Source organism: Tamandua tetradactyla, unplaced genomic scaffold (assembly GCF_023851605.1).
Source record: "Tamandua tetradactyla isolate mTamTet1 unplaced genomic scaffold, mTamTet1.pri scaffold_130_ctg1, whole genome shotgun sequence".
Taxonomy (NCBI): domain Eukaryota; kingdom Metazoa; phylum Chordata; class Mammalia; order Pilosa; family Myrmecophagidae; genus Tamandua; species Tamandua tetradactyla.
This window is the reverse complement of record NW_027518267.1, coordinates 97,639-122,740: the sequence shown is the minus strand read 5'-3', so window position 1 is coordinate 122,740 and position 25,102 is coordinate 97,639. Positions and strand designations below refer to the sequence as shown.

Genomic DNA, 25,102 nt, shown 5'->3' with positions numbered 1-25,102 from the left:
AGAGGTTTCATTTTGGTTTTAGTTTGTTTGTTTTGTAATTAACATGGAATTCATTCCAAATTGTTATATTTTATGTTAGGTTTTTATCTCTGAGGTTGCCCTTATTTTCTTTCCTTATGTCTACTGAAATGACACTTGTCAAGGTGGGAAATTCTTTAACTCTATAACAATACTTGATCATTACTGGCCAAAATCACGCATGCTTGAGATAAAAATAACCAGACAAAAACCTCGCTTGCATTTTTTTTTTCTTTTTTTGATGCATGGTCCAGGAATTGAAGCTGGGTCTCCTGCATAGAAGATGAGCATTCTAACACTGCTCCCTGCTTGCATTTTTTTAATGGAAAAGAAACATGATTTATTTGAGGACGTTGTTCAGAGCTTCTTTAACATCCTTATTCCTCAGACTGTAGATCATTGGGTTCAACATGGGGAACACCACTGTGTAAAATATAGAAGTTATTTTGTCTCTATCCAGTGAATAGCTAGACCAGGCCAAGCATATGTGCAGAGAATACAGCCATAATATAAGGTGACTGAGGTCAGTTTGGAGAAGCAGGTGGAGAAAGCTTTGAGGCAGCCCTGGGTGGAGCGGATCCTCGAGATGATGATGATGATAAAGAGATAGGTGAATAGAGTGGGGGCAATGACATTGGAGGTCAGGAGGAAGGTCAGTGCATCCTGGAAACCATTCTTCCTGCCACAAGTGATTTTCACCAAGGGAAGGAAATCACAGAAAAGTCATCAATGATGTTGTCCCCACAGAATTTCAAAACAAAAATTCCTTTTGTGATTACAGCAGAGTTACTAAACCCACCAAGATATGAGACAGCCACCAAAAATTCACATAGCTTTATGGACATTACCTGAAAATAAAGCAGTGGCTTGGAGATGACAACATAGTGGTCATACGCTGTGGCAGTCAACAGGAAACACTCGCTGTAGCCCAGCGCAGTCTAGAAGAGGAACTCTGCTACACAGTCAACAAAGGAGATGCTCTTGTCTTCAGAGATGCAGATCACTAGAATTTTTGGGGTGTAGACACAGGAATACCAGAGATCCAGGAAAGCCAGATTTCCAATGAAAAAATACATGGGTGTGTGGAGTCAGGAATCATTGCAGATCAACACAATGAGAGTGATGTTTCCCACAACAGTCACAGAGTGAACTCCAAGGAACACCCCAAACAGAACCAACTGCATCACGGGATCTGTGGTGAAGCCTACCAGGATGAAGTGAGTCACGGTATGATTGCCCATCTCCATGGCTACAAGGAATCTCACCTAAGAGGGGGTAGATGAGTGCTCATATTGAGTCAATGAACTGCATATACTGAAAATATGTTAACTAGATGACATCAAACCACTGGTATGTCTAGAAATTTCAATGATTTAGTCAATACAGGTACTCAATTACTACCTTTCAATTTGCAACTATTACTAGGATTTTAAAATTACATTTGCAAATTATGAATTTGTAAGCTAGGTAATTTTTTCTGCATGTGGTTATTAAACTAAGTGAAGTCTTGTAATTTGTATTTTCTTGTGTTTGGGTTCTCTTCCAAATGTCAATTTGGTTTTTCCTAATTGTGTGCCTTTTAAAATAAAGTGTAAGTTGTCTTCCCATGCATACTGGACTTCATATGACTTGTTAACATATTTATTAGTGAATCAAATATTTTCTTATGGTACATATACTTTTTGGAACAAGCATACATACATACACATGGTCATTTTAGAATCATATCTCAAACTGATATCTACATATTTATAGAAAATACTCAAGATATTATAATGAAAAATGAATTTTGTATGCAAAGTTTTAAAATATACATATACAGAAGTATGATATACAATGATGTGTTTATATGTTTTTATCTGATAAAATGTATTTTATTCATATTGAACAACAGACACATATAAAATAATTTAAACATATACTCACATTTATACAAAATATACTTACATATTTAAATGTAAGTATATTTTGCATCCAGTTTTTGAATATTGTATATTATTTGTCTTTTTAATATTTTTAAGATTTTTCAAAGATTTTTTTCATAATGAAAAGTAAGAAAAATTTATGTATTAAAATACGACTATGGACTCCATATAACATCTGAAACAGAAATCTCCCCACTCTCTTTGGTATTATCTGCACACACAACTAAAATATTATAATGAAGTATGTACATAATGGTATACCTAAAAACTACAGAAAGAAAAGAAAATTAAGGGGCAATTTCAGTCACACTAACTTCCCACCCACCTCAGCCATTTTGTAGCTAAATACACATAAATCTCAGTGAAGTTTATTACTAGCCATTGCAGGCCCATTCTCTTGGGACCTAAGAAAGTGCTCTGCTCATCCTAAGATCTCATTACTAGTATTATTAAGTGGACTTCTTTCTGAGCAAAATATAGAACAATGGAAGATACTTTCAACTTAAAGTTTTACTCCTAAATCTCTCTAAAAATGGTCTGATCAAGGCCTGATGAACACCATGTAGATAAAACAAATGATCAAATTTCAGTCCTCATTTGATTTGATCTACCTGCAATCTTTCACACAGTTTATCATTCTCTTGCTAGAAATTCTCTTTACACTTGGTTCTCAGGTCAGCATGCTTGCATGTTCTCCTTCTCCTTCTCTTGCTGCTTGTTCTCAGCATTATTGCCACAATTCTTGAACTTTGAAGTGCTCCTAAATCAATTGTTTGACCTCTTCCCTTATCCATATACATTCACTCCTGGGTAATCTGTCTGGTCTGATGGCTTTAAATGTTCTCTATTTCTGAATAAATCTTAATTTTGTATCTGCTGGTCCCTTCCCTCCTTCAAACGCCAGACCCATGCATTCATATGCCTATTTCACACCTTTTACTGGATGTTTACTGGGCATCTCAAGCAAAGTTAAGTTCCTGACAAGCCTTCCCTCTCTGCTTCTCACTCCACTTCCCTTTGCAGTAAATGGCTTTAATCCAGTCTACAGAAAATCATGAAATAACATCCAGTATGAATCCTCTCTATCTTTCACATCATACTGGATTAATTAGCAAAATTTGCTTGGCTCTATATTTAAAGTATGTCAGAAACTGTCCAGATTTACCCAACTCCAGAGTTTCCACCTTAGGCTAAGCTCCTGTCCTCTCCACTTGTGTTATTACAGAAGCTACTGAATGCTCTTCCATTACTGTCATCAGCCCAGTTGAGTCACTTTTCAACAGGGAGCCAGAGCAGTCTCAGTAAAATGCCATTTAAATCTTATTTTTCCACTGTTCTGAAGCCTCCAATGATTTCTCAAGTTAGTCAAAGCATAAATTATTGCAAGATGTCCAATCTCTGTAAGACCTGACCTTCATCTCTCTGCTCCTGACCCCCACTATTCTCCCCTTCAATGCTTGCTGTATTTTAGCCATGCTTCCCTCCATTATCATCCTAGAATCCCAGGAGCAGGTTGATGGCTTTTGCAGTTGTTCCTCTGTATTTGAGGAATGCTCATCTGAGGTATCCTCATAACTAGCTATCTCGCATTGTCTTATTACATTTTGTATCTTTTTACCACTTTTAGGGTATCCCTTTCTACCACACTATGATTGGCCTCTCTTGCATTTCTTATAACATTTTACTACATTATTACTTTCTCCAATACAGTTCATTTTGTTATATTACAAACATCTCATTCTCTTAATGATCCACGAATATCATCATTTATAAAAATCAGCTCAGAATAAGTTAGAATGGCCATAGCTCAAACACCCTTAAAGACTGGGATAGAAAGATCAAACATGAGAAGGTATGGTTTAACAAACAAATGTGATTGCTGAATCATTACATTGATATTTCTTTCAGTTTCCAGTATCTTAGAGCAGCTAGAAGTAGAAACCTAAAACAGTGGAATTGTAACCCATACGAAACTCTGAAATCTGTTCTACAACTAATTGTTGTGCTATGCTTTGAAATTTACTGCCTTTTTGCATAAATGTTATTTATCACAAAAAGGAAAAATAGCCAATTGTAATTATAAAATATATTTATTCCTTCTAGCCTCCTATATTCTGAAGCAGCTAGAAGGAAAATTCTGAAAGGATAATGTGATAGCCCATGACAAACTTTGGGATCTCTCCTGAAACTACTTGTTGAAGAGTGCTCTGAAAATTATTGCTTTTTTCTTTCTTTGCTCTGTATATATGTTATACAATAGAAACATTCAAAAAAATCAAAGCAAAGGATTTTCATCACATTGAGTCAAGTTCTGGCTAAGTGTTTCCCATGCATTATTTAATTTATTCCCTACAATATGCATCATAATTAGGTTGAAGGATTAATAGCAGTGATTTATAGATGGCCAAGTTAAGGTTTAATAAGTATCAAGAATTGTACAGTAATTGTTGTTTTTTCTAGAGACCTCTTATTTCACCACTAAGCCACCTCTTTATTAGATGATGTTAGAATGCTACTGCACTCTATGGTTCCCTCTCTTTTAGAATGTAGCTCTTATTTCATAACCAATATTATAAAATGTAGAGGATTTTGATTTTATTCACAAATGGGTACCTCATAAATATAGGGTCAGAGAAATCTTTCCAAGAATGTCAAAATCATCTGCTGGATGATTCCTGAAATCTTACATTTGCAACCATTGCTGATACAAGCATAGAAACATTCCATTTCAGTCCACTCAGTGTGAGGATACTTACCTGCAACTTTTACTGTCTCAACCTATGAAGGTTTACACTGTGGATTCAGGAAACATAACTGCTCCTTCTCCCCAGTGTACTGGATCCTTTAAGCACCTCAGGGATTCATTGCATTGAAAGATCTGCAAAACTGTTTAAACATGTTTTTGCTCATTTAGGAGAACGTGGCTCATAGCAATAGAAGGGTAAATTTTTAAAAAAACAGTGATGATGATTATGATCTACTGGGAACGTACCACTTAGAAAATATCTTTCTAGAACATTATTTAATTGTCAAATAACTTTGAAGTATGCCTTACAATTTCCATATAGACAAAAGAGTTTCAAGTACAGTCAATTATTTTGCCCGAGCTAAACTCAGAACTTCAGTACAGATAGGATTTCAATCCAAGATAATCAAATTATAATACTCAGGATATATCATGGTTACCATGCAAACCAAGAGATGCATAATCTTTGACTATCCAAGTATGACTATAGTGCTGTATATATGGATGTCACTTATCCTCATTTTCTGTACAGGGAGATTTTGCACAATCTTATGCATTCTCACTCCTCATCAAATCATTACCAAATTTTGAAGTGAAAGGGCAACTTCATATTAATGAGTGCCCTATTAGCTATTATTTTTCAAAATGACAGTTATTGAGCATTTAGTATGGGACAGACACTCTTCTAACTGCTGTAGAATTTTCATCACATTTTGATGCTCTCAATAGTCTTGTGAAATAAAATTAATTATAATTCCCATATAAAGGTGAGTTATCTGAGACACAGAAATGGTTGTTTATACATTAGACAAGGTTGCAAATATGGAAAAGGACAAATCCAAGGCTCAAAACCATTTCTCCTTGCACGCTTCACCCATCCTATGCTCCAGACACACTACCAGGCAGTAAGGACAAAGGGTTGATCTAAAGTTTTCTCTCAAGCCTTGTTCTCAAGAATGGCATATTTTAAAGAATGAAAACAAATCTTGCTAACAAATAAATGCAACAGCCATGATGAAATTATCATACTTGATCATGGGTGACAGACCAAAGAGGAGACCCAGCTAAGGGTAGGGGGAAGTTTTGTGCTATGAGAGGGTTGATGTGGGATGAGGAAGCACACATCACTCCTTAAACAATGAGGGGACACTGGCCATTTGGTAGGAGGGTATTTCTGGCAAAAGCAACCATGATCAAATCTGGTAATGGAACAGATGGCTGAGGAACTGGCAGAAATTTAGTAGATCTGTCAGGAATACAGACTTTATGTATGGAAAGTGTACAGATGAGATGACATCACAGAATGTTTTATTCCACACTCAAAATTGTTGATTGTTCCCTTGACTTTCTGGAGGTAGAAATTTCTAATCCTCTTGTGCACTTCACAGCCAAGTTCCAGAAAAACAGGAAAAAATAGTCACATAGTACATAGGCTAATGATTGAAATATACAGACAATGTCTTTCCTAATTGAATGAGCTTGTGACAGAGGCAGTTTTCAATCAAGCATCAGATTATCTTTGATGTACAAAAACTATTTGGAACCATGAGTTAGAAATCACAGGCCTGCATGTCTTGAGTGGAGGCAAACCTGAGACAGCAGTGCTGCAGTGGGGACAGCAAAGTTCAGGCAGATGACATGGGCTCAAGGTGTGTCTCACTGTTCATCAGCTGTGGTACTTTAGAGTAGTGATTTAATCTCTTTAAATCTCAGTTGCCTGTATTTAAAAGAGTAAGAAGAATTATAATATCTATACGGAGATTTTGTAAATATTAAAGGTGATGATGTTTTAAAACTACCTAACAAAGGGTTTGAACCATGGGCAACATTTATAAATCAGTGGTCTAATTCATAAATATCAAGCACCACCTAACAGATGACTAAAATTTCAGCTCTGGGACCTCACTCTTTACAGTCATAATTCATCTGATCAGGTCTGTCCAAGGAATCTTTTATGTGCCAGAATGTCAACTATTATTAGATTGACAGCAGCAGAATATTTCAAACAGTTTTCTTTCCAAGTGTACTGGATTTAAGGAATTTTTCATGGTTTTGCAGCATTGAAGAACGTCTAAGAGGGAAATTAAACAAAAGTATTCATTGGGAAAGTTGGAAAAATGTTATTTGTGCTGGTTTAAAACTGTTATATACTAGACATAAGCCGTGTTCTCTTAACCCTTATCAAATCTCATGGAGGCAGGTCTTTTGTCAGGTGAAATTTATTTTGTATCTTGTCTCCATGGAGCTGTGATCCACTCATTCCATGTGCATCTCCATTTGACAGGGCTCCTGAAAAGAGCTGACACAAGGGAACTTCTGGGAGAAATCTCAAAATTAGACATTTGGAGATGCTAAGTAGAGAAAATGAAACTTTTCTGCCCCAGAGAAGCTAAGTGAGAAACCACTGATAATGGAGAATTACTGGAATCAGAAGTTGAGAGCAGTGATACACCCAAAAGTAAGACCAACAGATGTCAGCCACATGCCTTCCCAGCTGACAGACAAGGCCCAGACACCACCAGCCTTCTTTCAGAGACATGCTGTCTTTCTCTAGATCCTTTAATACAGATATTTTCTTGGCCTTAGAACTGTAAACTTTAACTTAATTCATCCCCCTTAGAAAAGCCAATCCATTTCTGGCATATAGCATTCCAGCAGCATTAGCAAACTGAAATATTATTTGATAAGGTTCAAAAAGTTTTGTTTGGAACTCATGATATGCAATTCATAGATGTATTTAGTTATAATGACTATTCACATTATTTGTTGAGTTTTGATGATAACAAATGAAAATATAATATATACACATGTATACTGCACACATGTATCTTTAGATATACATTTGAAGATTAATAAACACATAGGCACTTTTGCACCTTTAATATGCTGATATTTTCCATTTTCCCTTTTGACCTATTCCTACATTTTTCCATTTTGTTTTCTGCTTCAGAATATGAACTTGTATGTACATTACTACATTTAGAGAAGGTAGGGAGGATTAAAAATGAAAGAAAGCCTAAGGTCAGAGTACTTAATCTCAGCAGAAAAATGATACTGAGAGCCACATTTATCCCTTTCCCAAAGCTTCAGTTTTGTTTCTTCTGTCCTCAGTACAAAATCTCCATAGTTCTGGTAACTCCTCTTAACTACTGATCCTTCAGGCCTAGATTTATCAACATTCTGTAGCAAAGGACTATTGTATATGTATAGTTTTTCCATACTTTGTTCATATTTTTGTAATTGGCCCCTTTACTAATTCTCCTTAATTTAATCAATTTGAGTGGCCTGTGTGTCCTGACAGAACTCTGTCAGATGTAGCAATTGGTATTTGTAAGCAATTCCTCAAATGGTGTTTCTTGGATTAATTTGCTAACAGATTTAATGAACATGCAGAGAAGTCTCTTGTTGGGTAAACAGGATAGTGTTAATGCATAGCATATGGCATATGGCAGCATTAAGATAATTTAAATTATTTTCAGCAATATTAATTTATGAAGAGTATATAGAGAGAAAGGTCTGAGAGACCATTTGGGTATGGTGCAAACTTACTATCATGATATTGATTATAGAAATTAGGGGGTTTTCTGATTGAAAATTAGTAATAATATCCTATTGAGAATTTGAAAAGGAAGTTGAAATGCTCCACTTGCAACATTGAGGAGATTCTAATTTCTGGTAGTCTTTTAGGAAAGATTTGTTTATGGTTCAAGCTACAGCCTAATTATGCAAAGTATTAATACCAATTATGTTCTTAAATTGACACAGGTTTTATGGCAGTCTGAGAGAATTGGTCAAAGGGAGAGTTAGGACCTTAAAATCTGTGCTAGGGGTATTGGGAAGTCATGGATAAGACTAACAACAACAACAAAACTTTCTGAGCAGGCAGTCCCTAACTTTTCCTTACCTGAGGGAACCAGCTTTACTCTGGATAGGCTTTCAATGACCGCATTTAGTGAGTTGCATGATAAGCTTATATAAACCTTTCAGCAATCAACACCACCACTCCATTTGGCTCATACAATGAGAGTCAAATATCACCTAACACAGATAAAGAAATCTAACCTGCACTTAAAGGATATATACAGTGAAGATTTATAGGACCTCAAAAATATATATTGACAGGGGTTGGGAAAATGGATGAGATTCATTTAGCATGGAGGTATATCAAATAGGATGAACAATAAAACTTGATCAAGCTGAATTTATCAACACACCTGCACCTGTCCAGGATTCATGGACTAAATGCATTTACTCAAATACCTAGGAGAACCTTAATAGTTTGTTTTCCAATTGCTTCTTTAATTCCTACAGCAAAGATAACCAGGAGATTTTGACTTCAAATGACAGAAAGAATGGAACTTTTCTTTCTTTTTGAGGATATATCAGCTCCCACTTTCCTTACAAAGAAAGTGGGAGTCACATTCACCTCTTAATCAAAGTCATAGCTTTGGTTCCCTGTTATTATATAATCTAGAGGGAAATTGATCATTTCACAGATTGCAGAATATTATGTTTATTAATTTTCATGGAAAGAAATATGGTTTTTTTTCTGCTCTTTGCCCTGGTTCATGGGCAGTGGATAATGAGTTGAAGCATTAGTCAGATATTTGAAAAATAAATATTGATAAATGAATGGCAAGACTGGCAGAGCAATATGTATGTAGAGAGTTCACTGTGCATAAACCCATACTATGAACTTAATTCAACTCCTTTGTAAATATCCCCAAAAAGAAACCCACAAAAGCAGAATTTAAAAATCATGTAGAAAACAAGATTCATCCATCAATGTTAATCAAGTATTCCCTCATCCAAACTAGTGTTTGCTTAATTGGACTCCATGCAAAGTGATCATGACAGTAGGAATGGAGGTCACTTATAGTCAAAGAGCATAAACCTATGTTCATCAAATCTGTTCTGGTTGCCACACTGCTGAGTACCCAAATTGCCAATATCAGAGATTAATCATATATCCTCAGTATGCCCAATTCCTTTGAGGTAGAGCCAGTCATTTGTCAGTTGGGTGGACTGATCTTACCCATTATGATGAGCAATGCTTTTTTTTTCTTAGTGTTAAACACAAATGTTGGGCGTGTATTTTCTTTCCCTTCACATGCCATTTTTATCAAAACCAAAATTTATTTATAGAATGCATTACTTTTAAACATGATATCACACCCAACATAATTTCTGAAGAAGAGAACCATACTATAGAACAGAGAAAGCAATGAAGAACACAATACTTTTACAGATTTTATAACATCACCCAGAAGCAGATGGCCTAATAGAATGCTTCAGTTGTTATCTCAGATATATTATGCTGACAGTGGGCAACATCCTATGAGATTGGAGTATTAGTGTAATATAATAAAATATTTGTCATATATGTTAATAAAAGGTCAATGTTTGATTCCATCTCTCCAATAACCAGAGTGGCTTGGTGTAGAAAACAAGGCATGAAAGTGGAAGTGGACCCTTCCACTATTAACCAAATAAGTTTAATATAGGAAATTTTACTTATTGATCCCTCAGCCTTGGGTTCATGGGATCAAAGTCCCTAGTATTAAAAGAAGAGATGTTTCCAATGGAGAATGCAGCCATATTGCTGAGTAATTGGAATCTATGACTACACCCTGTCTCATTTGGGGACGTTGTACTGTTGAAACATTTGATAGAGTCTTGATGATTGATTTCAATTACAAAGGAGGAAATCGCGTTGCTGCTCACAAAGGGTTTAAGAATGAACACATTTGGAACCCTAGGATTTCAATAGGATGCCTTTTTGAAAAATATGAGAGGTGTCACATGGAATTGAATGACAACACGCAATGCATGAATATGCATGTTATGGGGGCCTCCTAAGAAAAAAGGAAGAGGAAAGGGGCAAAAAGAATAATAGAGGTAATAATCACTGAAACTTTCCCTTCTCCTATGAAAGACAAAAATCACAGATCCAAGAAGCACACCATAGACCAAACAGAAGAGATCTGAATAGACCTACTCTAAGAAACTTAATAATCAGGTTTTCATATGTTGAAAACAAAAGAAGGAATTCTTAAAGCAGCAAGTGAAAAATGATCCACTATGTACAAAGGAAAATTGATAAGGCTGTGTGTGGATATCTCATCTGAAACGATGGAGATAAGAAGGCAGTGGTATGATATTGAAGGGAAAAATAAGAGAAGTCAAAACAACAGATTTGCAACACATCTGCAGACTCAGAACACTGAGACCTGTGGGTTATGATGGAATGTTAACTTTAGAACACTGAAGGCAGTCGAAGTTGAGAAACATCTGCTTGGAGAACATTCCAGAAAAGATAAAGCAAAAGCATATTCTTGATCTTGTAATTATTACCTTGATAAGTAAGGAACAGGTACTTTCCCTGTCTGCATGTGCTATTAAAGAATAAACACAAATCAAAACTTATTTCTGTGCACTCCCTGCTTTACTGAGAAAATAAATATGGTGCTGAGCAAGCATTCAGGGCTCTTGTCCTTTGAGGCATGAGTCCCTTGTTCTCATGTTAAAAGACTCTTCTATGTGAGTATCTTTATTTTCTGATCCATGGTGCCTTCCTCAGCTCCTAATGCTGAGCTGGTCTCAGCAACATGGTGCTCAAAGTGGAAGATTTGCCAAAGTGAAAATTGAAATTGTCACATCATGAATCTTTGAGTGGATTTAGAGGTCTTTTGAGTCCTGGAAACAAAAACTAAATGTATGGACACTCTCAGGTAAAATAAGCAGGGTAATAATGGGAAATAGTTATAGCACTACTAAATATCATCCCTATGTCTGTCTTATTAAACAACTAGTTAAAGCAGGAGGAACAAGAGCCAGAGAAGCTTGGCTTTGAAAACTTTTACAAGTAATAGAGAAATATTGTTCCTGGTTTCCCACTCTTGGTAGCTTAGAATTAGGTGACTGGGAGAGAGTAGGGAAAGAGCTTTAAAAATTACATAAATTACAGGGTGTGCCACTTCCTATAACCATTTGGCCCACTTGGACTATAATCTAGTCAGTCCTTGAGCCTTTACAAACTGAAGATGAGGAGGAAGATGAGAAAGTAATTGACAACTTAGAAAAATTAAAGGAGAACCTGAATGATTCTCTAAACCTCCCCTCTGCCCCACCATGAATATTAAGGATATTAAAGATGATGAACTTCCTTTCCCATCTCCTCTTTTCCTTCTAGGGAAGCAGGTAAACAACAATTAACAGCTGTTCAACAGGGAATTTTGCAAGCTCATAGGGAAGGCAATTTAGATGCTCTTCAGATGGCTTTCCTTATAAGTAATCCATGAATGAATTGCTCCAGGGATAGATGCTGACAATCCTGATGAGGTTTATGAAATCAGGCATGTGTCTTTTCCTTTTAAGACTTTAAAGGAACTAAGAAGTACAGTACAGCAATATGGACCTAATTCTCCCTTTACTTTTGGATTGATATAGGATTAGCTGAAGACCTTGCTTGCCCCCAGCTGACTGGGATAACATGGGGAAAGTCACTCTTGGGCCTGGAGAATATTTACTATTTAGAACTTGGTGTTAAGAACATGCAGATGCTTTAGCTAAACAAAATTCAGCACAGAATATTCCAATTTCTTTAGAACAATTAGTAAGAAAAGGGCCCAGGGGAAGAATTGAAAATCAATTAATCATGACAGATTAGACCATTGACCAAGTTTGTAAATGTTGTTTTAGAACATGGGAAAGAATTTAAAGCAAAGGGGAGTATAAAGCCTCCTCAAAAAATAGTTCAAGTAGCTAAAGAACCTTATACTGAATTCACAGCTTGAATGCAGGAAGCTATAAAGAAACAAATTAGTAACTCAGATGATGCAGGTGCTATTCTACAACTTCGTACTTATGAAAATGCAAACAAAGACTTGTTAAAAGGCTATTGGCATAATGAAGAGAAAAGAGTATTTAACAGGCTATATTAAGCTATGTCAAGATGTTGGGACAGAAAGTCATAAAATGGAAATGATGGCTAATTCTCAGCTTGTATGAAGGCTCAGGAGATAACAGGGTTAAAATTAAGTGTTTCCTTCTTACGAAAATGTTAAAAATTATAATTGTGGAAAACCTTGTCATGCTAGAAAGAATTGTAAAAAGAAACAAGAATGGGATTTGTTACAGAAGATAGAAAAAAAATCAGGTAACCTTAAACCACCTGACTATGTCTCAGATGCCAAAAGGGATATAATTGGGCTACTCAATGTAAATGTATATTTCAGAAGGATGAAAGATTACTACAAGGAAACTAGCAGTGGGGCATGCTTCCAGGCCCACACAACATAGGGGGTATATTCAGTTCAAATCAATGATCAAAAAGCATTGCCACACATGCCCTGGACTTATTGCCAGCCTCTGTGGGAAGTGACAGCAATAGACCTCCCCAGAGAAGAATCATCTGTTAAAACAGACACTGTCAGTCCTTTGTCACCCAGAAATGTAGGCCTTATATTAAGAAGGAGTTGTTTCATCTCCTCCTCTCCAGGGAATAAGAGTTCATACAGGTGTTATCAATTCTGATTATAAAAGAGAAATCTTGGTTATTATGTAATCATCCACACCATGGAAAGCCCCACCAAGTGAAAATATTGTCCAACTTCTTATTCTCCTTATGTGCCTGTGAGTAAGAGTGATAGGGTATGTGGTAGTCAAGGCTTTGGAAGTATGGGAGAGGTTGGAGTGTTCTCAAATGAAAAAAAAAAATTAGAATCTAGACCTATACGTGAAATGACTCATCAGATTAAGGAATTTAAAGGTCTTGCTGACACCGTGGCTGATGTTTCTATTATTAGTAATAAACATTAACTATTCTCTTTTCTGCCACAAGAAGTCCCAACTTCTGTAGTAGGACTAGGAATTCCAAGAAGACTGAAACAAAGTTTTAACATTTTTCATTGCCAGGACCCCAAAGGACAACTGGCTAAGTTACAGCTGTATGCTGCTGATTTACCTACTAACCTATGGGGCTGTGATTTGTTGAAACAATGGCAAGCTGAGTTATATATTCCTAAACCTAATAATTATATTGAGCAGTGCCAACAAATAATGAAAAACAAGGGCATATTCCTTGATTAGGGTTAGAAAAACATCATAAGATATAGTGGAACCTATTTCTCTCTCCTTTTATAAAAACTGCAAAGGTCTAAGGTATTTGCCTTTTCCATAGTGGTCACTGCTCACACTAGCCTCTTAAACCCTCCATGTCCATTGATATTACCTGGACCACCTTCACAGCTGTATGAGTTGAGCAGTGGCCTTTGTCAGCTAAAAAAAATTAGAGGCCTTTCAGTAACTAGTTAAGGAACAATAAGACAAAGAATATACTAAGGCATCCTTTAGACCATGGAATTCTCCAGTTTTTCCTATTAAAAAGAAATCAGGTAAATGGAGGTTATTAATTGAACTCAGAGCTGTAAACATGGTAATTCGGCCCATGGGAACCACGCAACCAGGGTTGCCCTCCCCTACAATGATTCCAAAACATTGGCCAATTATAGTTGTAAATTTAAAGAATTGCTTTTTTTTGAATTTTTTTATTAATTAAAAAAATTAACAAAACCTTTAGAAATCATTCCATTCTACATGTACAATCAGTAATTCTTAATATCATCACATAGTTGCATATTCATCATTTCTTAGTACATTTGCATCGATTTAGAAAAAGAAATAAAAAGACAACAGAATAAGAATTAAAATGATAATAGACAGAAAAAAGACCTATACCTCACATGCAGCTTCATTCAATGTTTTAACATAATTGCATTACAATTAGGTAGTATTGTGTTGTCCATTTCTGAGTTTTTATATCCAGTCCTGTTGCACAGTCTCTATCCCTCCAGCTACAATTACCCCTTCTCTTTTTTTTTTAATTAACGGAAAAAAAGAAATTAACCCAACATTTAGAAATCATACCATTCTACATATGCAATCAGTAATTCTTAACATCATCACATAGATGGATGATCATCCTCTCTTAATACCTTTGCATCGGTTTAGAAGAACTAGCAACACAACCGAAAAAGATATAGAATGTTAATATAGAGAAAAAAATAAAAGTAATAATAGTAAAAACAAAACAAAACAAAACAAAAACCTATAGGTCAGATGCAGCTTCATTCAGTGTTTTAACATGATTACTTTACAATTAGGTATTATTGTGCTGTCCATTTTTGAGTTTTTGTATCTAGTCCTGTTGCACAGTCTGTATCACTTCAGCTCCAATTGCCCATTATCTTACCCTGTTTCTACCTCCTGCTGGACTCTTTTACCAATGACATATTTCAAATTTATTCTCGAATGTCCGTTCACATCAGTGGGACCATACAGTATTTGTCCTTTAGTTTTTGGCTAGACTCACTCAGCATAATGTTCTCTAGGTCCATCCATGTTATTACATGCTTCATAAGTTTATCCTGTCTTAAAGCTGCATAGTATTCCATCGTATGTATATACCACAGTTTGTTTAGCCACTCTTCTGTTGATGGAGATTTTGGCTGTTTCCATCTCTTTGCAATTGTAAATAACGCTGCTATAAACATTGGTGTGCAAATGTCCGTTTGTGTCTTTGCCCTTAAGTCCTTTGAGTAGATTCCCAGCAATGGTATTGCTGGGTCATATGGCAATTATATATTCAGCTTTTTGAGGAACCACCAAACTGCCTTCCACAGTGGTTGCACCATTTGACATTCCCACCAACAGTGGATAAGTGTGCCTCTTTCTCCGCATCCTCTCCAGCACTTGTCATTTTCTGTTCTATTGATAATGGCCATTCTGGTGGGTGTGAGATGATATCTCATTGTGGTTTCGATTTGCATTTCTCTAATGGCCAGGGACATTGAGCATCTCTTCATGTGCCTTTTGGCCATTTGTATTTCCTCTTCTGATAGGTGTCTGTTCAAGTCTTTTTCCCATTTTGTAATTGGGTTGGCTGTCTTTTTGTTGTTGAGTTGAACAATCCCTTTATAAATTCTGGATACTAGACCTTTATCTGATATGTCATTTCCAAATATTGTCTTCCATTGTGTAGGTTGTCTTTCTACTTTCTTGAAGAAGTTCTTTGATGCACAAAAGTGTTTAATTTTGAGGAGTTCCCATTTATTTATTTCTTTCTTCAGTGTTCTTGCTTTAGGTTTAAGGTCCATAAAACCACCTCCAGTTGTAAGATTCATAAGATATCTCCCAACATTTTCCTCTAACTGTTTTATGGTCTTAGACCTAATGTTTAGATCTTTGATCCATTTTGAGTTACCTTTTGTATAGGGTGTGAGACATGGGTCTTCCTTCATTCTTTTGCATATGGATATCCAGTTCTCTAGGCACCATTTATTGAAGAGACTGTTCTGTCCCAGGTGAGTTGGCTTGACTGCCTTATCAAAGATCAAATGTCCATAGATGAGAGGGTCTATATCTGAGCACTCTATTCGATTCCAATGGTCAATATATCTATCTTTATGCCAATACCATGCTGTTTTGACCACTGTGGCTTCATAATATGCCTTAAAGTCAGGCAGCGCGAGACCTCCAGCTTTGTTTATTTTCCTCAAGATGTTTTTAGCAATTCGGGGCACCCTGCCCTTCTAGATAAATTTGGTTATTGGTTTTTCTATTTCTGAAAAATAAGTTGTTGGGATTTTGATTGGTACTGCATTGAATCTGTAAATCAATTCAGGTAGGATTGACATCTTAACTATATTTAGTCTTCCAAACCATGAACACGGTATGCCCTTCCATCTATTTAGGTCTTCTGTGATTTCTTTTAACAGTTTTTTGTAGTTTTCTTTATATAGGTTTTTTGTCTCTTTAGTTAAATTTATTCCTAGGTATTTTATTCTTTCAGTTGCAATTGTAAATGGGATTCGTTTCTTGATTTCCCCCTCAGCTTGTTCATTACTAGTGTATAGAAATGCTACAGATTTTTGAATGTTGATCTTGTAACCTGTTACTTTGCTGTACTCATTTATTAGCTCTAGTAGTTTTGTTGTCAATTTTTCCGGGTTTTCGACATATAGTATCATATCATCTGCAAACAGCGATAGTTTTACTTCTCCCTTTCCAATTTTGATGCCTTGTATTTCTTTTTCTTGTCCAATTGCTCTGGCTAGAACCTCCAACACGATGTTGAATAATAGTGGTGATAGTGGACATCCTTGTCTTGTTCCTGATCTTAGGGGGAAAGTTTTCAAATTTTACGCATTGAGGATGATATTAGCTGTGGGTTTTTCATATATTCCCTTTATCATTTTAAGGAAGTTCCCTTGTATTCCTATCTTCTGAAGTGTTTTCAACAGGAAAGGATGTTGAATCGTGTCAAATGCCTTCTCTGCATCAATTGAGATGATCATGTGATTTTTCTGCTTTGATTTGTTGATATGGTGTATTACATTAATTGATTTTCTTGTGTTGAACCATCCTTGCATACCTGGGATGAATCCTACTTGGTCATGATGTATAATTCTTTTAATGTGCTGTTGGATACGATTTGCTAGAATTTTATTGAGGATTTTTGCATCTATATTCATTAGAGAGATTGGTCTGTAGTTTTCTTTTTTTGTAATATCTTTGCCTGGTTTTGGTATGAGGGCGATGTTGGCTTCATAGAATGAATTAGGTAGTTTTCCCTCCACTTCGATTTTTTTGAAGAGTTTGAGGAGAGTTGGTACTAATTCTTTCTGGAATGTTTGGTAGAATTCACATGTGAAACCCTCTGGTCCTGGACTTTTCTTTTTAGGGAGGTTTTGAATGACTAATTCAATTTATTTACTTGTGATTGGTTTGTGAAGGTCATCTATTCTTCTTGAGTCAAAGTTGGTTGTTCATGTCTTTCCAGGAATCCATCCATTTCATCTAAATTGTTGTATTTATTAGCATAAAGTTGTTCATAGTATCCTGTTTTTACCTCCTTTATTTCTGTGAGGTCAGTAGTTATGCCTCCTCTTCCATTTCTGATCTTATTTATTTGCATCCTCTCTCTTCTTCTTTTTGTCAATCTTGCTAAGGGCCCATCAATCTTATTGATTTTCTCATAGAACCAACTTCTGGTCTTATTGATTTTCTCTATTGTTTTCATGTTTTCAATTTCATTTATTTCTGCTCTGATCTTTGTTATTTCTTTCCTTTTGCTTGCTTTGGGATTAGTTTGCTGTTCTTTCTCCATTTCTTCCAAGTGAACAGTAAATTCCTGCATTTTTTCCTTTTTTTCTTTTCTGATATAGGCATTCAGGGCAATAAATTTCCCTCTTAGCACTGTCTTTGCTGCATCCCATAAGTTTTGATATGTTGTGTTTTAATTTTCATTCGCCTCGAGGTATTTAGTAATTTCTCTTGCAATCTCTTCTTTGACCCACTCGTTGTTTAAGAGTGTGTTGTTGAGCCTCCACGTATTTGTGAATTTTCTGGCACTCCACCTATCGTTGATTTCCAACTTCATTCCTTTATGATCTGAGAAAGTGTTGTGTATGATTTCAATCTTTTTAAATTTGGTCAGACTTGCTTTGTGATCCAGCATATGGTCTATCTTTGAGAATGATATATGAGCACATGAAAAAAAGGTGCATCCTGCTGTTGTGGGATGTAATGTCCTATAAATGTCTGTTAAGTCTAGCTCATTTATAGTAATATTCAGATTCTCTATTTCTTTATTGATCTTCTGTCTAGATGTTCTGTCCACTGAATAGAGTGGGGAATTGAAGTCTCCAACTACTATGGTATTTGTGTCTATTTCCCTTTTCAGTGTTTGCAGTGTATTCCTCACGTATTTTGGGGCATTCTGGTTCGGTGCATAAATATATATGATTGTTATGTCTTCTTGTTGAATTGTTCCTTTTATTAGTATATAGTGTCCTTCTTTGTCTCTTTTAACTGTTTTACATTTGAAGTCTAACTTGTTGGATATTAGTATAGCCACTCCTGCTATTTTCTGGTTGTTATTTGCATGAAATATCTTTTCCCAACCTTTCACTTTCAACCTATGTTTATCTTTGGGTCTAAGATGTGTTTCCTGTAGACAGCATATAGAAGGATCCTGTTTTTTAATCCATTCTGCCAGTCTATGTCTTTTGATTGGGGAATTCAGTCCATTAACATTTAGTGTTATTACTGTTTGGGTAATACTTTCCTCTACCATTTTGCCTTTTGTATTATATATATCATATCTAATTTTACTTCTTTCTACACTCTTCTCCATACCTCTCTCTTCTGTCTTTTCATATCTGACTCTAGTGCTCCCTTTAGTATTTCTTGCAGAGCTGGTCTCTTGGTCACAAATTCTCTCAGTGACTTTTTGTCTGAAAATGTTTTAATTTCTCCCTCATTTTTGAAGGACAATTTTGCTGAATATAGAATTCTTGGTTGGCAATTTTTCTCTTTTAGTAATTTAAATATATCATCCCACTCTCTTCTAGCCTCCATGGTTTCTGCTGAGAAATCTACACATAGTCTTATTGGGTTTCCCTTGTATGTGATGGATTGTTTTTCTCTTGCTGCTTTCAAGATCCTCTCTTTCTCTTTGACTTCTGACATTCTAACTAGTAAATGTCTTGGAGAACGCCTATTTGGATCTAATCTCTTTGGGGTGCGCTGCACTTCTTGGATCTGTAATTTTAGATCTTTCATAAGAGTTGGGAAATTTTCAGTGATAATTTCTTCCATTATTTTTTCTCCTCTTTTTCCCTTCTCTTCTCCTTCTGGGACACCCACAACACGTATATTTGTGCGCTTCATATTGTCCTTGATTTCCCTGACACCCTGTTCAAATTTTTCCATTCTTTGCCCGATAGTTTCTGTTTGTTTTTGGAATTCAGATGTTCCATCCTCCAAATCACTAATTCTATCTTCTGTCTCTTTGAATCTATCATTGTAAATATCCATTGTTTTTTTCCATCTTTTCTACTTTGTCCTTCACTTCCATAAGTTCTGTGATTTGTTTTTTCAGTTTTTCTATTTCTTCTTTATGTTCAGCCCATGTCTTCTTCATGTCCTCCCTCAATTTATCGATTTCGTTTTTGAAGAGGTTTTCCATTTCTGTTTGTATATTCAGCATTAGTTGTCTCAGCTCCTGTATCTCATTTGAACTATTGGTTTGTTCCTTTTGCTGGGCCATATTTTCAATTTTTTGAGCGTGATCCTTTATGTTCTGCTGGCGTCTGTGCATTTAGACAGATTTCCCTGGGTGTTGGATCCAAAAGTTTGGAAGATTTTTCTGTGAAATCTCTGTGTTCTGTTATTCTTATCCTGCCCAGTAGGTGGCGCTCGTGGCACACGTTTATCTGCGGGTCCCACCAGTAAAAGGTGCTGTGGGTCCTTTAACTTTGGAAAACTCTCGCTGTCCGGAAGTTTCGCTAGCTGAAGCGGCTTGGAAAAGTGCCAGCCGGCCCGGGGTCTGAACACGGGTAGGGTCCCTGGCCTCTGCAGCCCAGGAAAGCACCCGTCCAAATTTCCTAGTCAGCCCGGAGTGCCAAGCGTGGTGGGAGGGCGCCAGCTGCAGAAGCCCGCCTGGGAGAGTGCACCATTCCCGGGGATTCACGGGTTTGGAAGGGCCCCCCTGTCACCGTTCTCTGTGGCGTGGGGATTTCCAATCCAATTCTCTCAGTTGGTCCAGGGGGCCATGCGTGGTGTGGGCACCAGCTGCTGTGGTTTGAGGGGACCACCAGTCCAATTCTCCCATCCAGCCCGGGAAGGGGGAAGGGAGTGACTCCGGCCGCTTGCCGCCCCACCCAGTTATGCCCGCGCCCCTAGGCGATCTCACCAGAGTGGGTTCTCTCAGCCAGCCAGCCATTCCAGTATGGGGTATGCTGTCTTTTTTATCTCTGTCGTGGCTTTGGGAGCTGTTCTGTATCATTTCTACTCCCCTAGTAGCTGTTCTGGAGGAGAAACTAAGATCCGCGCATCTTACTAAGCCGCCATCTTCTCCAGAAGTCTAAAGAATTGCTTTTTTACTTTACCTTTCACTGCCCAAAATAGGGAGAAAATTGCCTTTTCCATCCCTTCTCTTAACAATAAAGAACCCATGAATAGATTTCAATGGAAAGTTCTACCCCAAGGAATGTTGAACAGTCCTACTATGTGTGAGAACTGTGTTGCTGTAGTTTTGAGTCCAATAAGACAACAATATTCTCAATGTTATATAATCCATTATGTGGATAATATTCTCTGTATGACAGAAACAACTGAGGAATTAATATCATTATATAAAGATCTAGAGAGGCATCTAACAAATTCTGGACTTAAAATCACTCCTGACAAAGTTCAAACAGTCACTCCTATGTTCTATTTAGGATATGTGGTAGATAGAGCAACTATAAAACTATGAAAGGTACAAATTATAAGAGACTTCATAAAAACTCTAAATGATCTACAGAAGCTTTTAGAAGATATTAATCGACTTAGACCAAAAGTGGATATTGCTACTTATGAAGTGTTCAGTCTCTCTGCTTTACTCTGAGGAAATTCAAGCTTAAATAGTCCTCATTCCCTGAGCTAGGAAGCCAAAAAAGAACTACAATTAGTTAATCAGAAAATTCAAAAATCCCAGGTAAAATGTATTTATCCTAATGGCTCATTGCAACTTAAAATCATTCCCTTCAGTCATTCCCCAATGGAATCAATAATGCAAGGTGATGGAATAGTAGAATGGATTTTTCTTTTTAACAATGTGGTAAAATCCTTATCTCCATATCTTGATCTTATTACACAAATAGTTCTTAAGGGCAAAGAAAGTACCAGTTATTACTAGGAAAGTATCCTTCTCATGTGATACTTCTTCTGACAAAGAGAGAAGTTAATGCTTGCTTTCAAAACCATTTGTTATAGTGAACTGCCTTTGCTGACTTTATGGAAAAAATTGACAACCATTTCCCCAGTAATCCTGTTAAACAGTTTCTTAAAAGAACTCAATGGATATTACCCAATATAACAGAAAATTATCCACTTGTTAATGCTCCCATTATCTTAACTGATGGGTTTGAATATGGCACTGCAGGATATTCAGGTTTTAAAACAAAAAATTTTGAACCCAGAATTTTTAGCACAACAAGTTAAACTACTAGCAGTGATTGCTGCCCTTCAAGACATTTCAAAGCCAGTTAATGTTTTATCTGATTCTGAGTATGTGGTGTTTGTGGCACAATTTATTGAAACTGACTTTGTGAAGCAAAACCTAAACCCTTGTTTGTTTCAGCTATTTAAAAAATTACAATCTGTTGTGTGCCTTTGCAGCCATCCCTTTCATATCACTCACATTCAGTCTCATATGAACTTTCCTGGTTCTGTAACCCAGGGCAATGTATTAGCTGATAAACTAGTTATGGCAGTTTCGAATGATGCCATACATTTTCATAATTTGACCTATCTAAGTGCTGCTAGACTTAAAGTCCATTATCCATTAGCTTGGGTCCAAGAAAAATATATATATTTGAAACTTGTTTTTCTTGTCATATTTTGAACAATCCAGCACAAACTGGACCAGGAGTTAACCTTAGAGGGTTAAAACCAAATTCTCTATAGCAAATGAATATTACTCATTTTGCTTCATTTGAAAAAGTAAATTATGTCCATGTAACTGTGAGTACATTTTCTGGTTACATATGGGATACAGCACAAACAGGGAAACTATCATGACATGTTAAACAACATCTTCTAGCTTGCTTTGCATTATGGAACTCCCACAGGCTATGAAATCTGATAATGCTCTCACTATTCAAGTTCAGCTCTTAAATATTTCTTGCAAAGGTGGAACATTTCACATTCTTTCAGCATTCCTTATAATCCCCAAAGACAAGCTATAGTTGAAAGAGCCAATCAGATGTTAAAGGTTATGCTTAAAATACAAAAGGGAGAGATAAAGAAATGCCTCAAACAAGGTTACACAAAGATTTATTTACCTTAAATTTCTTTGAATTCAAGAAATGATGGTAGTGCTGTAGAAAAACATTATGAGCTGAAATAAGTGTCCCAAAATGTTAAGGACACTCCATGGATTTGGTGGAATGATCCTTTAACTAATACTTGGAATGCAGATAAACTTTTAATGTGGGGATGAGGGTTTGCCTGTGTCTTACCAGAAACAGGAGAGAAAAATGGTGTGGGTGTCTAGTTGAGGGATAAAACTGCACCATGAGCAACACAAAAAAAGAGGAAGTTCTGGGATGATGGGACACCCCTTCCCCAATTCTGGTATGAGACCCATCCAGTCATCCAGATGGAAGTACTGAATTTGGCCACAACATGAGTGGGACCAACTTCAAGCACTAGATATACCAGTCCACCAACATGGGAACAAATTAAGAATCTATGCCAAGAAGCTAAACAGTAGTTAAAGAATCAAAGGAAGCCTGTAACATCATCTAGCATGCTTATTTCTATGATGGTTATAATCACTGTAACTGCAAATTTCCCACCTGTTGTCACTACAACTAATTGTACCTATTGGATTTATATTCCCAATCCTCTGTTACACCTTATTTCTTGTAAAGAAAGCCCTCTTTTAATTTTTATCAATGATTCCTGGGACCTGGGGATTCTCAGCTCCTACAGCATCCTAATGAAGAAGGAACACTATTTAATTTGTCTTGAGGTTTTTCCATATGACCACTGTGTATAGGTCTGGTGGAGGGCTGAGTTAGCTTGTCATTCCAAGCATGGCTATCTGCTACTCCTAAATATGGCAATGTTTCTGTAACCCAGTTATACACATTGTCTGGTTTGAGCTTAAAGTGTTTTCAGAGATCTTAAGTAAGATCCTTCTGATAAACCACCATGTACATATAACCATGTATGGACACCCGAAAGTGAACACATACATTGAAAAAAATGCAGAGGATCTCATGGGACGTGGTTATTTAATGGTTCCTATGGAATTGTAACCAACTAGTCCCCTAAAGGGTATGCAGCCCAGAATTGTAGCCACATATTTAATTGCTCTTCTGCAGAAGGTTAAAATGGCAGGTGTCACAATATAACCATACTGTGATCTCCTCACATGCAGATTACCTCATTATATGGCATGGTATGTGTGTGTTTTCTCCATTCCTTCAACTAGAAAATGGGCCTAAACAATCTTCTTTATGGAAAATTCCTTTAAGTCTAAAGCCCTTAAAAGTTTGGACAGGAAAATATTTTAATGATAAACAGTACAACTTGTCCTTTGAAGGTAACAAAACCATTTATTTACAATGTTGTTTTAGGGATCCTTTTGTATTCTTAATAGGAGAGTTTCATCCCAATGAAATTTCTTCAGAAGTAACTTGTAATTTTTGCAAGTTGTATACTTGTATTAATAATACCATATTCAATTCTAATAGCAGTTATATGATTTTGAGAAGACATGTTGGATTACATTGAGATCTATATGATAATGCTGCTTCTCTAACAATAAGATTCTGAGTCTGATTTTCAGAGATCTCAAGTCTATAGCTACAGGAAATAAGATTTTTATTCAGGATACTCATAGAAACTTCTACATCTGTCAGACTGTGTTTTAAGCCTTAAGCCCATCCCTTAGACTCCTTAATGTATCCAGAGTATCAAACAACAACCATCTAACATCTCTATACTTCTTATTTCCATAAAACTCCATAAGGGTGTCAAAAACATTATCCCCCAGAGACTGGCTTCATACAAGCAAAACATTAGGAGAATTGAATGGTGATATTTTGACTATTTCTTTTGCCAACTCATTCCATGGATTGGAAGTGTCATTCTGATTATGGGAATCAGAGTCCTTAGTGCCTGTGAGTCCAGAGTATAAAATCATTCATAGAACCCCATTTTTAAGATTCTGTTTCTAAGAACCACTCCTAGTACCAAAACGTATTAGTTAGTGTTCCCTAGAGAAAGAAAATCAACAGGGAACACTCACAAATATAAAATGTATAAAAATGGCTCACATGATCACAGGAATGCAGAGTCCAAAATCCACAGGGAAGGCTGTGAAGCCAATGACTCCGTCGGAGGGTCTGGACAAACTCCACAGGATAGGTTCATCAGCCAAAGCTGGAAGAGATTCTGAATTCTCCTTCAAAGGTTTTCAGTGATTAGATTGAGCATTACTCATTGCACAAGACACTCCCCCTGGCTGATCACAAATGGAAACAGCTGTGGATGCAGCTGACTTGATCATGATCTAATTCTATGAAATGTCCTCATTACATCAGACAGGCCAGCACTTGCCCAACCAGACAAACAGGTACCACCACTTGGCCAAGTTGACACAGGCACCTGGCCATGACATTGAAATTCATTTCCTTTTGTAGGGAAGGTCTGCCCAAGACAAATGTAATGTGCAGTGTTTTTCCCACCCCCATCCCCAGGCTTCTGCCTTGTCCTGAGCTCTTGCTTATTTATTTTGGAGTTTCCCCATTTACAGAAGTTACATAGCCCCTTCTGTTTCCCAGGAGAAAACTTC

General features: G+C 36.6%; 1 pseudogene; it reads right to left on the bottom strand.

Annotated features, from left to right (window-relative positions):
• Positions 1-358: 358 nt before the first annotated feature.
• LOC143673111 (olfactory receptor 9G19-like) lies at positions 359-24,676 on the bottom strand (annotated as a pseudogene).
• Positions 24,677-25,102: the final 426 nt, after the last annotated feature.